A 12,362-nucleotide genomic window follows, 5' to 3' on the forward strand; every position below is an offset into this window, starting at 1 on the left:
ATTGTTCATCTAGCAATTTTATTTTATCAATAAATTTTAAAAATATATTTTCAAATAAATATAATAGAAAATAAGTTATCTGAATTCTGTCAAACAAAATTAAAAGCTTGGTACATGAATTATAAATTTTAAAAATTATAAAATATAATATCTTAAAAAATATAAATTTTGAAAATAATATCACAAGATAAAAAAATAGTTAAACTGGAATAGAAAGTAAAGGGATATAAAATCTATAGATCTAAACAAAAAATATTTTTTTTTAAATGTGAAATTTAAATAAAAAATATAATAATTTTAGTTAAGAATATACCTATTTTAATTAAAAAAAAATATTATGTAATAATTTTCTATGTACATTTTTAATTTAAATATATAAATGCACTATATATCAATACTTCTAATGCAAACAGATAGGGATGTAAATAACTCAAGCCGAGTTGAGTTTTGGGATGTTTAAGTTTCTTTAATAAGGTAATCGAGCTAAGTCGAGTTGAGTTTAAAATGAATCAAATCTTTGAAATGATTGTTCAAATTTGACTTGATTTATTTTTTATAAGCTTGAGCTTGTTTCAAACTTGACTTGAGCTTGGTTCGTTTAGATGTTATCAAACTCTTAATTCAAGTTTGGTTCAAACTTAGTTCGTTTAGATGTTATTAAACTCTCAATTCAAACTTATTTGATTATTTAAAATTTTTACTTGTTTGATTAATTATTGATCTTGATCATTTAAATTTATTTTTCTTTTCTTTTCTTTTCTTTTTTTATTTATTTAGGACAATACCCAAGGGTTCACAAACATTTGAGTAATTATTTGAAAAAAAGTTTATTCGACCTAATAATATCACATAATATTTTAAAAGATGTTCTAAGTGAGTTATCACAACTCCATGGTTTATTTCCTTTGAATCACAGTTCCAAAAATTAAAGTATTGTACTAAATTTGCTTATTTTATTTGTAACAAACAAAAATAAATATTTATTTTACCGTAATTGTAATTAAAAGACTCAATATTTATATTGTTTTCCTTGTTGACGTAAGGTCTCCCTGTAGATACACAGAGGTTTCAAATAATTATATTTCTTTTCTTTTCTTTTTTATTTATAATTATTTATTTAATATATTAAAATAATATTAATTATTATTTAATTTATATTATAATATTAATTATTAATTATATTATTTATATTAGAATTTTATTAATAAATATAATTCATGAACATGTTTCATAAACATTGTTCACGAATATTATTCATAAATGTTATTCATGAATATTGTTCACAAATATTAATGAGTTGAATATATATGTGTTCAAACTTACTTGTTTAATTTAACTAGTTGTTTAAGCTTATTTATTTAATTAATTTTGTATATAGAATATCAAACTTATTTATAAACGTTTGGTTCATTTATAATCCTATTAATAGATAACTTAAAAATAATTATATAATAATTTCAGTTAATATTTAAGTTTTTAATTGATGAACCATTAAAAACTTGGAAAAATGACGAAATCAACCGGACAAAGCCTATGCCCAAAAGGAAAAATATAAGAGAGTATAAAATTGTATTAATTTGAATATAAAATATATAAAAAATTGTATTAATTCGAATATAGTTAATTATATGATTTTAGAATTTGACGCTAAAATAAATAAAGAAATAAATAATCTAATTTAGTAAAATATGCTAAACGCATTTAGTATAATAATTATTCCTATTTATTATTAAAATAAAAAATGTTAATTGACTCTAACTTCTCATACGGTAAAAATTATTCCTATTTTTTTACCCTTCCGAAAACTCAACTCTAAATAAGTTATTTTCTCTTGTTAGTTGTAGAATAATTACTTCAATAACTCGTCTAGCAATATTTTTTTCAAGCGTAGAGAATAATTATTTCACTAATTCTGTCTAGCAATATCTCTTGATGATTTTTATTATTTAGACATTGATCCGATCCTAGATGAGGGATAAAATGACTCATCAAAGCAATCACCATCAAATACTTTTGATCAGCTAGATACAATCAGGTCGATTTTCTTTCAATGCGGGCTTCCTTCAGGTCAGGTTTCCTTCAAGGAGGTCGGGCTTCCTTTAGGGAGGACTTCTAACTACTGATTGTAGAGATCTTCCGATATAGGTTTGGAAAGACTTAAGGAAAATGTTAAATCCAAGAGATAGTGACTTGAAGAGAGAAAAAGATTTTTTTTTTTAAATTACGATCTAAGTCTAAGTTGTTTTCTTTACCACAAAAAATATATATATATATTAGTGCATGAAAGAAACTTATTGATTTACTACTGATAATTAAGCTCTTAAATGTTTTTCTTGGTCAAGAAGATAAGCTGAATTAACTCTACCTTTGAATATGCAAACCAGATCATCTGTTCAAGTTACAATTGTAATTTTTTCTTGAAAATGCTTTCGGCTTGTTTCAAAATCTGTTAAAAAAAATTAAGTGGTTGAGCTTTCTTAACAGAAAAGGCACCCGCCAGATTGCCAGAACTCTTTAGCATTCAATTCAATCTACTCAATCAAGCTGGGGCCAACTATTGGTTTGGTAAATGGCTTTGCAACTCATTTGGCTCGTGGGCTATTAGATGATACACAAAAGATTAATAAGATTTGTTCTTGGGACAATGATATATGGTTAGGTCTTTCAATAGATAATTGAAAGATCTAAGATTTAAATCTTAATTTCTGTGCACCGCAGAAGATTTTTTCCTAAGTGAAAAGCCAGCCTAACTACCTAAGAATGCTAGCACTATAATAAAAATAGTAAACAACAGTCGTTAACTGTTGTCTATGAAAAAAAATAGTTTGTCGGTTGAAGTAAAAGACAACGCTATCTTTCTTTATGCCTTGATTTATCAGTATTTTTTTAATCATACACAATGATTTTTAATTATTGTTGTTTACAGTAAATAGACGGCGATTTTTAATTGTTGTTGTTTATAGTGAATAGATAATGATTTTCAATAATGTGACGTGTGATCATCATAGTAGCAAAACAACAAAATCAAAACAATAATAGAGAATGATAGAGAACAATAAATCATTGAAAATATGAATACGATTAATAAATATCATATACAGCAGCAAAATAATAACACACCTAACCAACACAAAAGATACAACACTTACAGCAAAACAATTGTATACACACTTACAAAAAGAGGGGTCACTCAAAACACTTATAACAATATAAAATGTTTTCTTTGTAGTTAACACGGATATCTTAAAGGGATGTCAGGTTAAGGAGGAGGAGGCTCATCAATATTTCAAATACTGACATTTTTTTTTATTAAAAAGGACTTATTTTCAAAATCTCTTCTTATAAAATTTTCAAAGCTATTTTCATGTTTCAAAATTACTTCTTTGAAAATTTACTTGGAAGTTTTTTTAGGAAAACATTTATGAAAAGATTCTCATATTTCATAATTCCTTTAGGGTTGGAAAAATGTTTATATCTTAGAAAAATACTTGAAAACTTTTTAAAATTTCTTTTTCAAAAAGATTTTAAAAACATGCTTCAAAAATCTTGCCTTACAAAATTTTCAAATATTTTTTGAACAATACTTGTCCAATTCATTTTGATAGAGATTCTTATGGAAATTTTTTTTAAAAAAATGTTCAAAATGAATAAAATGGTCTTTCATGAAGGGTAAGGGTTAGTTTTTACTATGGAAATATCTATTATTGATACAACACCTAAGGAAATCCCTAGGAGTTGACATATTTTCTATATCCCCAAAGGGGGAGGAAAAAAAGTGATAATCCAAAATTCTCTAATTTGGCACAAATCTTAAATGTTAGGCTAAGTAATTTAGTGTAACTTAAATATATTGTCAAATATCAAAAGGGAAGAAATTCTTGATGCAATTGACTTCCATAATTTTGAATGTTCGTTTAAATAATATGCTTAAGTAAATTTGGTCAAAGGTGACCAAATAACTTGATCATGGTTGATCAAATTAAGCGAAGAGTCCAAGTATGGTCAAGGTTGACTTAAAGATTAAAAATGAGTGAGAAGTCCAAGTAGGAACAGATACTTGGTAGGTTGGTGAAAAGACCTAGTAGGACTAGGCAGTGGAAGTCCTAGTTAAAAACCAAACAATGTGTTGGATAGATCCCACGTGAGAGGGGGGCGAATCACGTGGTTTTCAAAAACTCATATTTTTTGTTTTAAAATCAAAGTACGAACACAATGGAAAACTAAAAAGAACGAAAACACAAGAAAACACGATCGATTTTACTTAGTTCGGAGCCTTCGGCGACTCCTACTTCAAGACTCAGGTCTCGCGGACCTATCGATGGGTAATTCACTAAAGATCTCTTCCGGTACCCCCGAAAGAGGAAATCGAATACAGAGAATAATTCGGATAAGTGTAATAGGCTACACTTTCCGTTTGCAGAATGCAAGTACAACAGTAAAGTTTGTTACTAACACCTAGAGTTTGAATGTGGAAGTGTTCGTGTGTCGATGTCGATCTACCGGCCACGATCGAAAGTCCTCGGAACAGTCGTCAGGCGCAGTAGCTTTGCAACAGAGTCGTAGCAGAAGCCTGGAGCAGTCGGAGGCTTAAATGAACGTATAGTAGCTCGTATATCAATTGTGTACCAATGTCTTCTCGAGACAGCCTTATAAAAAGCATGGAAGGCACCTCTAATGAGGCAAATTCGATCCTGAATAGCCCGGCACTTATCCATGACTTTGGCCAAAATTATCCTGCGTAAGGCGCCTCTCGTAACCATGGAAGGCATCTTCGTATTGTTCATAGAAGACACCTTCACTGCTTGAAGGCGCCTTCGAACACTGTTCATCCGAAGGTAATTTTTTTCCTTTTGTTCCGCAAAACAACGTTAGTCTAAATAACCTACAAAACAAGTATTAGGACAAATAATAATTTAATAATAAAGAGTAGTAATTAGTTCCTGTCCTCTCAGGACCAGGAACTAATCAAGGTCTCAACTTAGAGATCTCAAATGGACCTAAACTGAACCGACGTCTACTGTCCTTTCAACCAAAATGCATCCTCACTTGGTCACTCTCCTCCAGTAACTTACCTTAATTTACCAGTTTTTCAGACATCCAGTCAGCCTGTCAACCTATCTGGACTTTATGCCAGCTATCCGGTCGGCCAGTTGACCTAGTTGAACTTCTTGCCATATATTCGGTCAGGCCGTCGATCTATCTGGTATTCGTATCAGCTATTCGGTCGGCCCATCGACTTAACTGAATTTATTGCCAGACATCCGATCAGCCCGTCGATCTATCCGGACTTCGTATCAGCTATCCGATTGGGCTGTCAACTTATCTGGACTTCGCACTGCACACTTAATCATGTGGTTAGATCACAACAGAATCTAACTTAACTTACTTATCATTTATCAAAACCTGAGTTAGACGGTTAGTACAAAACTACACCAACACAATGGAAGTCCTAGTAGGGCTAGGCAGTGAGAGTCCTGGTTTAGAACCATGCAATGTAAACCTAATAGGTTAGATAAACCAAGTATTAGGTTTGTATGTTTTGCATATTGCTTCCATGTTTGTGTTGTAGGAAGATACAGTTGGACGAAGACTCGGGAGATTGGAGCTTGTTCAGGAGAACTATATTAGGACTGAAAGAATTTAGATATCTTCACAATAATGTGATATTATCCACTTTGGGTATAATCCCTTATGATTTTATTTTTGAGTTTTACCATAAAGGTCTCATACCAATAGAGATATTTTCCCTTATAAGTTCATGGTTCTTTCTATGTGTTTTCAATATGGGACTTTATTTGCAACCACTGCAATCTAACAACCCCCCCCCCCCTTAAACAAAGGACCACTCCCTCAAGTCTATCCATTTGATGTTATCTGATCCTTGACCCACTAGGACTTTTTCTATCTCTCAGTTCAATCGACTTACTAGGATTTCTTGTCCCTCGGTCCACCCGACCTACTAGGACTGGCCTCTCAGTCCAACCAACCTACTATGCCATTCTTGCCTAGCTACAACTAGGGCTTCTCTGCCAAGTGTTTAGTTGTCTTGATCTAGACATGGGAGCCCGCACTTCCTTCATTCAAGGTCAATAATTCATATGACTCGATTGGATCATGGCTTTTATACACAATAAGCGGTTATTCCTTCTGGAAGTTCTGGTTCTGATACCAATTGTTATGATCGAAGAAATTTAGAAATCTTTACAATGGTATGATATTGTCTACTTTAGGCCTAAACTTTCATGATTTTATTTTTAGGTTTTACCCAAAAAATCTCATACTAATGGAAATATCTTTTCCTTATAAGTTCATGATCCGTTCCATGTGTTTTTAATATGTGACTTTATTTGCAACCATCGTAACCCAACAAACTTGACCAAGTTTCGAAGGGTAAACTTCTCCAGTCGACCCTAGAAGTTTCTAGGTGACCCGAATGTTCTAAGCACTCCAAGCCCTTCTAAACGACCTAAGGTTTGATCGGCCCTAGAGCTTCTAATCGACTCGAGAGGAACTTTATTAGGTTTAGGCAATTTGGTTAATGGATGGGTTTTGACCAAGTTCCAGGTGACTAGATGGTGTTCCAGTAGATTGGGAGGTAAAAACTTATCTCGAAAAGGATCAAATTTGCTGCTAAGTTAGAGGAGGTCCAGGCAACTGGAGGGCCTTCGGGGTTTCTAGCTGGTCTATGACGAGTTTGTTTTTACTTACATGTTTAATCCTTATGCTACTACTCTTATTTCATATATGTGTTTGCCTTTACAAATCTGTAAGAGGTTTATCTACCTTCGGAAGAGTTTTGGAAAGGAGATACGCATAGTGGACTAATGTCGAGTGCATAGGCTCTTGTCACGTGTTATCGTTGTGGGAAACAAGGATACAAGGCTAATCGATGCAGGAAATCTACTCCTGCTTTCAACAACTAGTGCGCGCTGGTAAGCTTTAGACATCTTCAAAAATGAATGAAGGCTGAAGGGTTAACACAACACCCCTAAGTATTGTGCAATCATATGCTCCTCTATCTCAGATGGATCATTTCAGGCGATTAGCTTGTGGAACTCATCCGTATAATCATCAACCGATCTCTTACCCTATCACAACAAGTGAGGTTACTGAAACATAATTTGGTGTAGCTGAAAGGTAGAAAGTGACCCGTGAGCCTTTTCTTCTTCATCTTCTCCAATCATTTATTTTGAACTTATCCTGTCTGTCCCATTAATGCCTTATCTGTTCCCACCACGCCGATGTTCACCCCTTGAGTCTAATGGAAATCAACTTCACTTTCATTCGATCCAGAACTTGCTAATATTCAAAGATTTGCTCCACTTCATTTAGTTATTCGACAAAACTCTCTACTTATAACGTACTAGAAAATTCAAATAGTTCAACCCGAAAATTAAGGTCTTCATAAGGCTCCTCTCGAACACGATGTTCCTGGCTAGTAGTCTAATGGTACTAAGGATTCTCGAAGGTAGACTAAATCCCTTAATCTGAAATCTCCCAACCTTCAAGATTTCGTGCACCACCATTGCTGTCATCTGTTAGGTTAACTCTGTAACTTGTGTCCGTAAATTCTCAATCGTCATCATGTCTTGAACACTATGTCCACGATGCTCGACTTCCTCAATTAGAACTTTTCTGTTGTTGCGACCATGACTACGATAACAATGGCCCTCCATTAAATCTAATGCTCAACTTCCTCAATCGGACACTGCTGGCTCTAATACCAACTGATGTTTAGCATGATAGCAATTATCCTGCGAGCTAATGAGAGGGGAGATTAGAGGAGAACTCAAGAAGAGAGACACCAAAAAATAAGGGAAATTCATCAAATTTACTAGAAAAGAAAACTTTGTTAATAAAAGAGGGATGATCCCTTATACAACTAGATAGATGTTTATATAGACTTTACACCCTAAGACAAATAAAGGAAAGAAATCATAATATTTGGACCTTAATTTCAATCTTGTAGAGAAAGAAAAAAATCTTTTCAAAAAAAGAAATCTCATGACAAAAATTAAACTAAATAAAACAAGACACTGTCATAGACTAACTATGACCCATAAATACCAGGAATACTAAAAATACCCTAAATATCATAAAAATAAAAATGACTAAAAATAGTAATAAAATCTTCGGATATTCGGATAAGGGGCTAAACGGTGGAATTTGAGCCTAAAAATTAGCGATTTTGGGTACCCATAACAAATATAGATTTTCAAATCTGCATGTGTGTCCACCAACAAAGCCTGATTCTGAGTCCTAAGACAAAAGTTATGACCATTTAAAGTTTAAAAGGTCATGTTAGGTTGATCTTGCATCAAAGTCATTGAATAAACAATCAAAATCTTTATCTTTTCTTAGAAATTAAAGTATCAAATCCAACGAGAACAAGTCATGATGAATAACCTAACAGGTTTGTTGAACACATCAGGGGCATGGTGATGTGGAGAAGAGGGGGTGCGACCACCCCCTCTCATATTTGGTTATAAAATAATATTATATATTTGAAAGCTCTTACCATTACTTTGATTGATCGATTCATCACCATTTGTTACCAAAAACTAAAACTGATCACATATTTGAAAGTCCATAATCTAATTAGCTATCTAATAGTACCACTTTCATTAGAAAATATTGAGACTTGAAATATTAAGTATTGAATTTAAAAATAAAATATATAACAATAAATGGATGAAGTAAATCTTAGGACACGAAGTGAGGACACTGTTGGTACCCGTGGGTGTTTTGATGTGATCAACCAAGTTGGTTAGGTCTTGCTGTGTTTGATCCCTGTGTCTGAGTGTGCAGGAGTTTAGGAGCGCAGGAAGTCGAGCGGAAGACACAACTAGCGAAAAGGACGGCACGGGAAGGGAGCTGACGGGCACGGTGCGTCTGAAGGACGAGAGAGCTGCGGAAGAGTACATCGGTGGGTGAGAAGAGTCTGCGCGGCGTTCGAGGGAAGTTAAGCCGGGGAGGAAGACTGCTCGAGGAAGGCCGGAAATTGGGTTCGGGTGAGCCCTATTTCGGTTGGCCGAAATCACCCAAAAGAACGGAGTTTCGGAAGCCAAAGCGAAGAAGAAAAGGAGTCAAAAGAGGCTGGAAATCACTGCAGCAGGAAGTTACTGTAGCAAGAACTTGAAGGCGCCTTAAACATGCATTGAAGGCGGCTTCATTGCTTGTTGAAGGCGCCTTGAGCCAGGTCAAAATGACCGTTCGAGCACCGGATAGAATTCTATCCACTCACCGAGCTGGAGGCGCCTTGGACCTTGTTGGAGGCGCCTTGGACCCTCGAGATAGAATTTTCAGAGGCTATTTAAAGGCCCCTGGAGCTAGGAATTAAATAGCAACTCAAGCATCCAACTTGTAATCAATTCCTAGCAACTAAGTGAGCGTTCTAAGTGTAAAAAGGCTTCTCCGCCTACAGTAAAGGAGATTCTGCTAGTGGAGCTTTTCATCGCCCTGGATTAACAACCTCCTTGGTTGTAACCATGTTAAGTTATGTTTTACTTTACTTTCCTATTTTATTTGTATAGTTGCTATTTATTGAGTTGAAATCCGAGGAGGGTATATTTTATTTTTTGTTTTCAGCAATTCACCCCCCCTCTTGCCGGCCTACGCTGCACCTACAGACACTAAATTAAAATTGAATCAGATTTAAACTAAATCCAATGGATAGGTATAAAGATAAGGATTACGTTGGTTGAAACCAAGATTGTTTTGAAGTTAATTTGGTTAAGTTATGACTGAATCCAATAGGTTGTTAACCTGAACACCGCTGTGGAGACCAAGTGTGGGCACCACTCATAGATTGAGTCACCTCGAATGATCCGAGGCACCTTGATTAATTTGTTTTAAGTTCTCGATTGTGTTAATAAGATTTTGCTTTTAGAGTTTAAGAGTTGGGCTATAGTATTAAGAAAAAAAATCAATTTTTTTTTTAGTGTACACGAGGTGTGCGGGATAACAAAACTCTATATATTAATAAAATATGTGCTACGATCATTTCATGAATTGATATTGGAACTGAAATGGTAGAATTCATGACTACTGTCGTGACCGTTCTTGGAAACCATGGGGGCAGATGATTTTGTATATTCCACATGGACAATATCAAAGAATCTTTCTCTAGTACAATCCTCTTTATTAATAAATCTTTAACAATAGTCATTTGCTCCCTTTTTGACTTATCTCGAGATTTATATACGATATTTGGCATTATCTATTTCTTCCGTGATGAACCTTTGAATTCTAATTGTATAGAGTGAAAAAATCTCCTTTTGAATTTGAGGAGATGTATAAAAAACATTTTGAGGTACATTTTCCAAATAACAAATCTCATATCATAGTTATAAGAAACTATGTTTTATAATTTCTATAAAATTGCCATGATTATCTAAGTCCCGGCATTCATCTTTAGCTCTAAACATTAAACTTTGGAAACTTTGCAACATCAATTAAAACTTTAAGTCATAATTTTTTTTACAACTAACTCCAAAAATTATTTGTCCATAATATTATCAATATGTTTCAATGAGTTCATGACAACTTTTCACAACAATAATTAAGACCAACACCTTCATGAATAAAAAATGAATAATTTTGACCATCATTCATTTTTTTTTTTAAGATTGAAATCCATCAACAATCAATGCATTTGACTTGTTTACTTGACAAAAAGAAAATATGGAAAACAATAAACAATAGTTTTTTATAAGAGAGTATTCTATCCAATTAAGAAATAACTTATATCAAGTGGTAAAAACTTTCTTTGATTTTTATCAATATATTTAGGAGACTTATCTAAGATCACTTGATAAGGATCGATAATTAAATAAGCATGTCAAATTTTATCTCTTTTCTTAAAGAGATAACTTAGTATGGATTTATGTAAACATTATCCTATTTAATATAAAAATATTATCATCTTTATTAATCTTTCAAACCTTTGTTAGAGAAGGTTTTATAGTTGGAACTTTACCTTTGAAAAGATTAAGAACCTAAAATTGAATATTGTTAGAAGAACTATCTTCCAACACATTTTTTTAAATATGAAAAATATTGATAAGTAATCAATTGGTATAGAAAATATCACATATATGATAAACAATTACATGAATAAAACATGAAAACTTACTGCACTTATGAAGAATCCAAGATGGAAAGTTGTATTAAAATTGTAACTCTAAGAATTAAAAAAAATAAAAATGAGAAATTTAATTTACAGCTTCTCTTTGTTCTGGGCTTGGTCCATTGGACATCTTCTCATCCTTTTTAATTATTTTCTATTATTTTTAAATAATTTTATTTGAAGCGGAAAAGTTATTTAATTTTTTTTTAAAAGAATATTTAAAAAGTTTAGAGGGGAGGAGGGGTAGGTGTGACATTGCCCTCCATTTCTATACTCTATACCTCTCACATTAAAAAACATTAAGGGTGCGTTTGGTTCAAGTCATCATGTATAACCTTGGTTATGTGATTACCAGGTAATCACATAACCAAGGTTATGGAGAATAAAACATAACCAAATGTTGTTTGGTTCAACCTAGGTAATGCAATAAAAACTTGTTTGTTTGAAGGTTTTAATGAATACCCTGGTTTAATATTTTACCGTATTACCCTCAATTACAAAACCAACTATACATAGTATTATTATTATTATTATTTATTTATTTATTTATTAATATACATAGAAATTTTTATTTTTAAAATTTTTATTTTTTATATTTTTTATTTTTTGAAATTATTTATACCCCTATACTCAAAGGTAAGGTTTGATATTGAAATTTAAAATTTTATTTAAAGGTCTCCTGTTAATTTATTATATATTTTAAAAATACAAGTCTTTACTAAGTTTTCAATGCACTCCCTTAATAGATGTGCGGAATTTTTGACTTTTTTTTAGACCAACGAGATTTTGGAAAGAATATTTATTTTCCTTTTTTTAAATTTCAGATTACTCCCAATAATTTAATTTGACTCCATGAGAATAGATTTTTCATTACAGATGAACAGCGTAGCATTATTCTAAAAAAGAAGGGCTCATGAAATTGTAGACTCTGGGAATTGAGGGTTGACTTTGTCAAAATCTCGAGCAAAATCAACCAGAACCAATTCACGCTGCTTCTTCAAAAGAAGACTGAAAAAGAAAACTGAAAAAGAAAACACCAGAAGACTTGTAAAAAAGACAGAAAAGTGTTTCACAGATTAGATATATTACTAGGATTAAATGAGATTATTATTTTTTGAGATTTTCCTGATAGCTATCCACTGCATTTCAATCTCTGAAACTTGATAGTTGATACACAACTTAGAAAACTAAGAAAAGAAAAGACAGTTCAAGACAGAGATCTGTAATGCTGTAA

This window comes from Zingiber officinale, chromosome 7B (assembly GCF_018446385.1).
Source record: "Zingiber officinale cultivar Zhangliang chromosome 7B, Zo_v1.1, whole genome shotgun sequence".
Classification (NCBI taxonomy): Eukaryota; Viridiplantae; Streptophyta; class Magnoliopsida; order Zingiberales; family Zingiberaceae; genus Zingiber; species Zingiber officinale.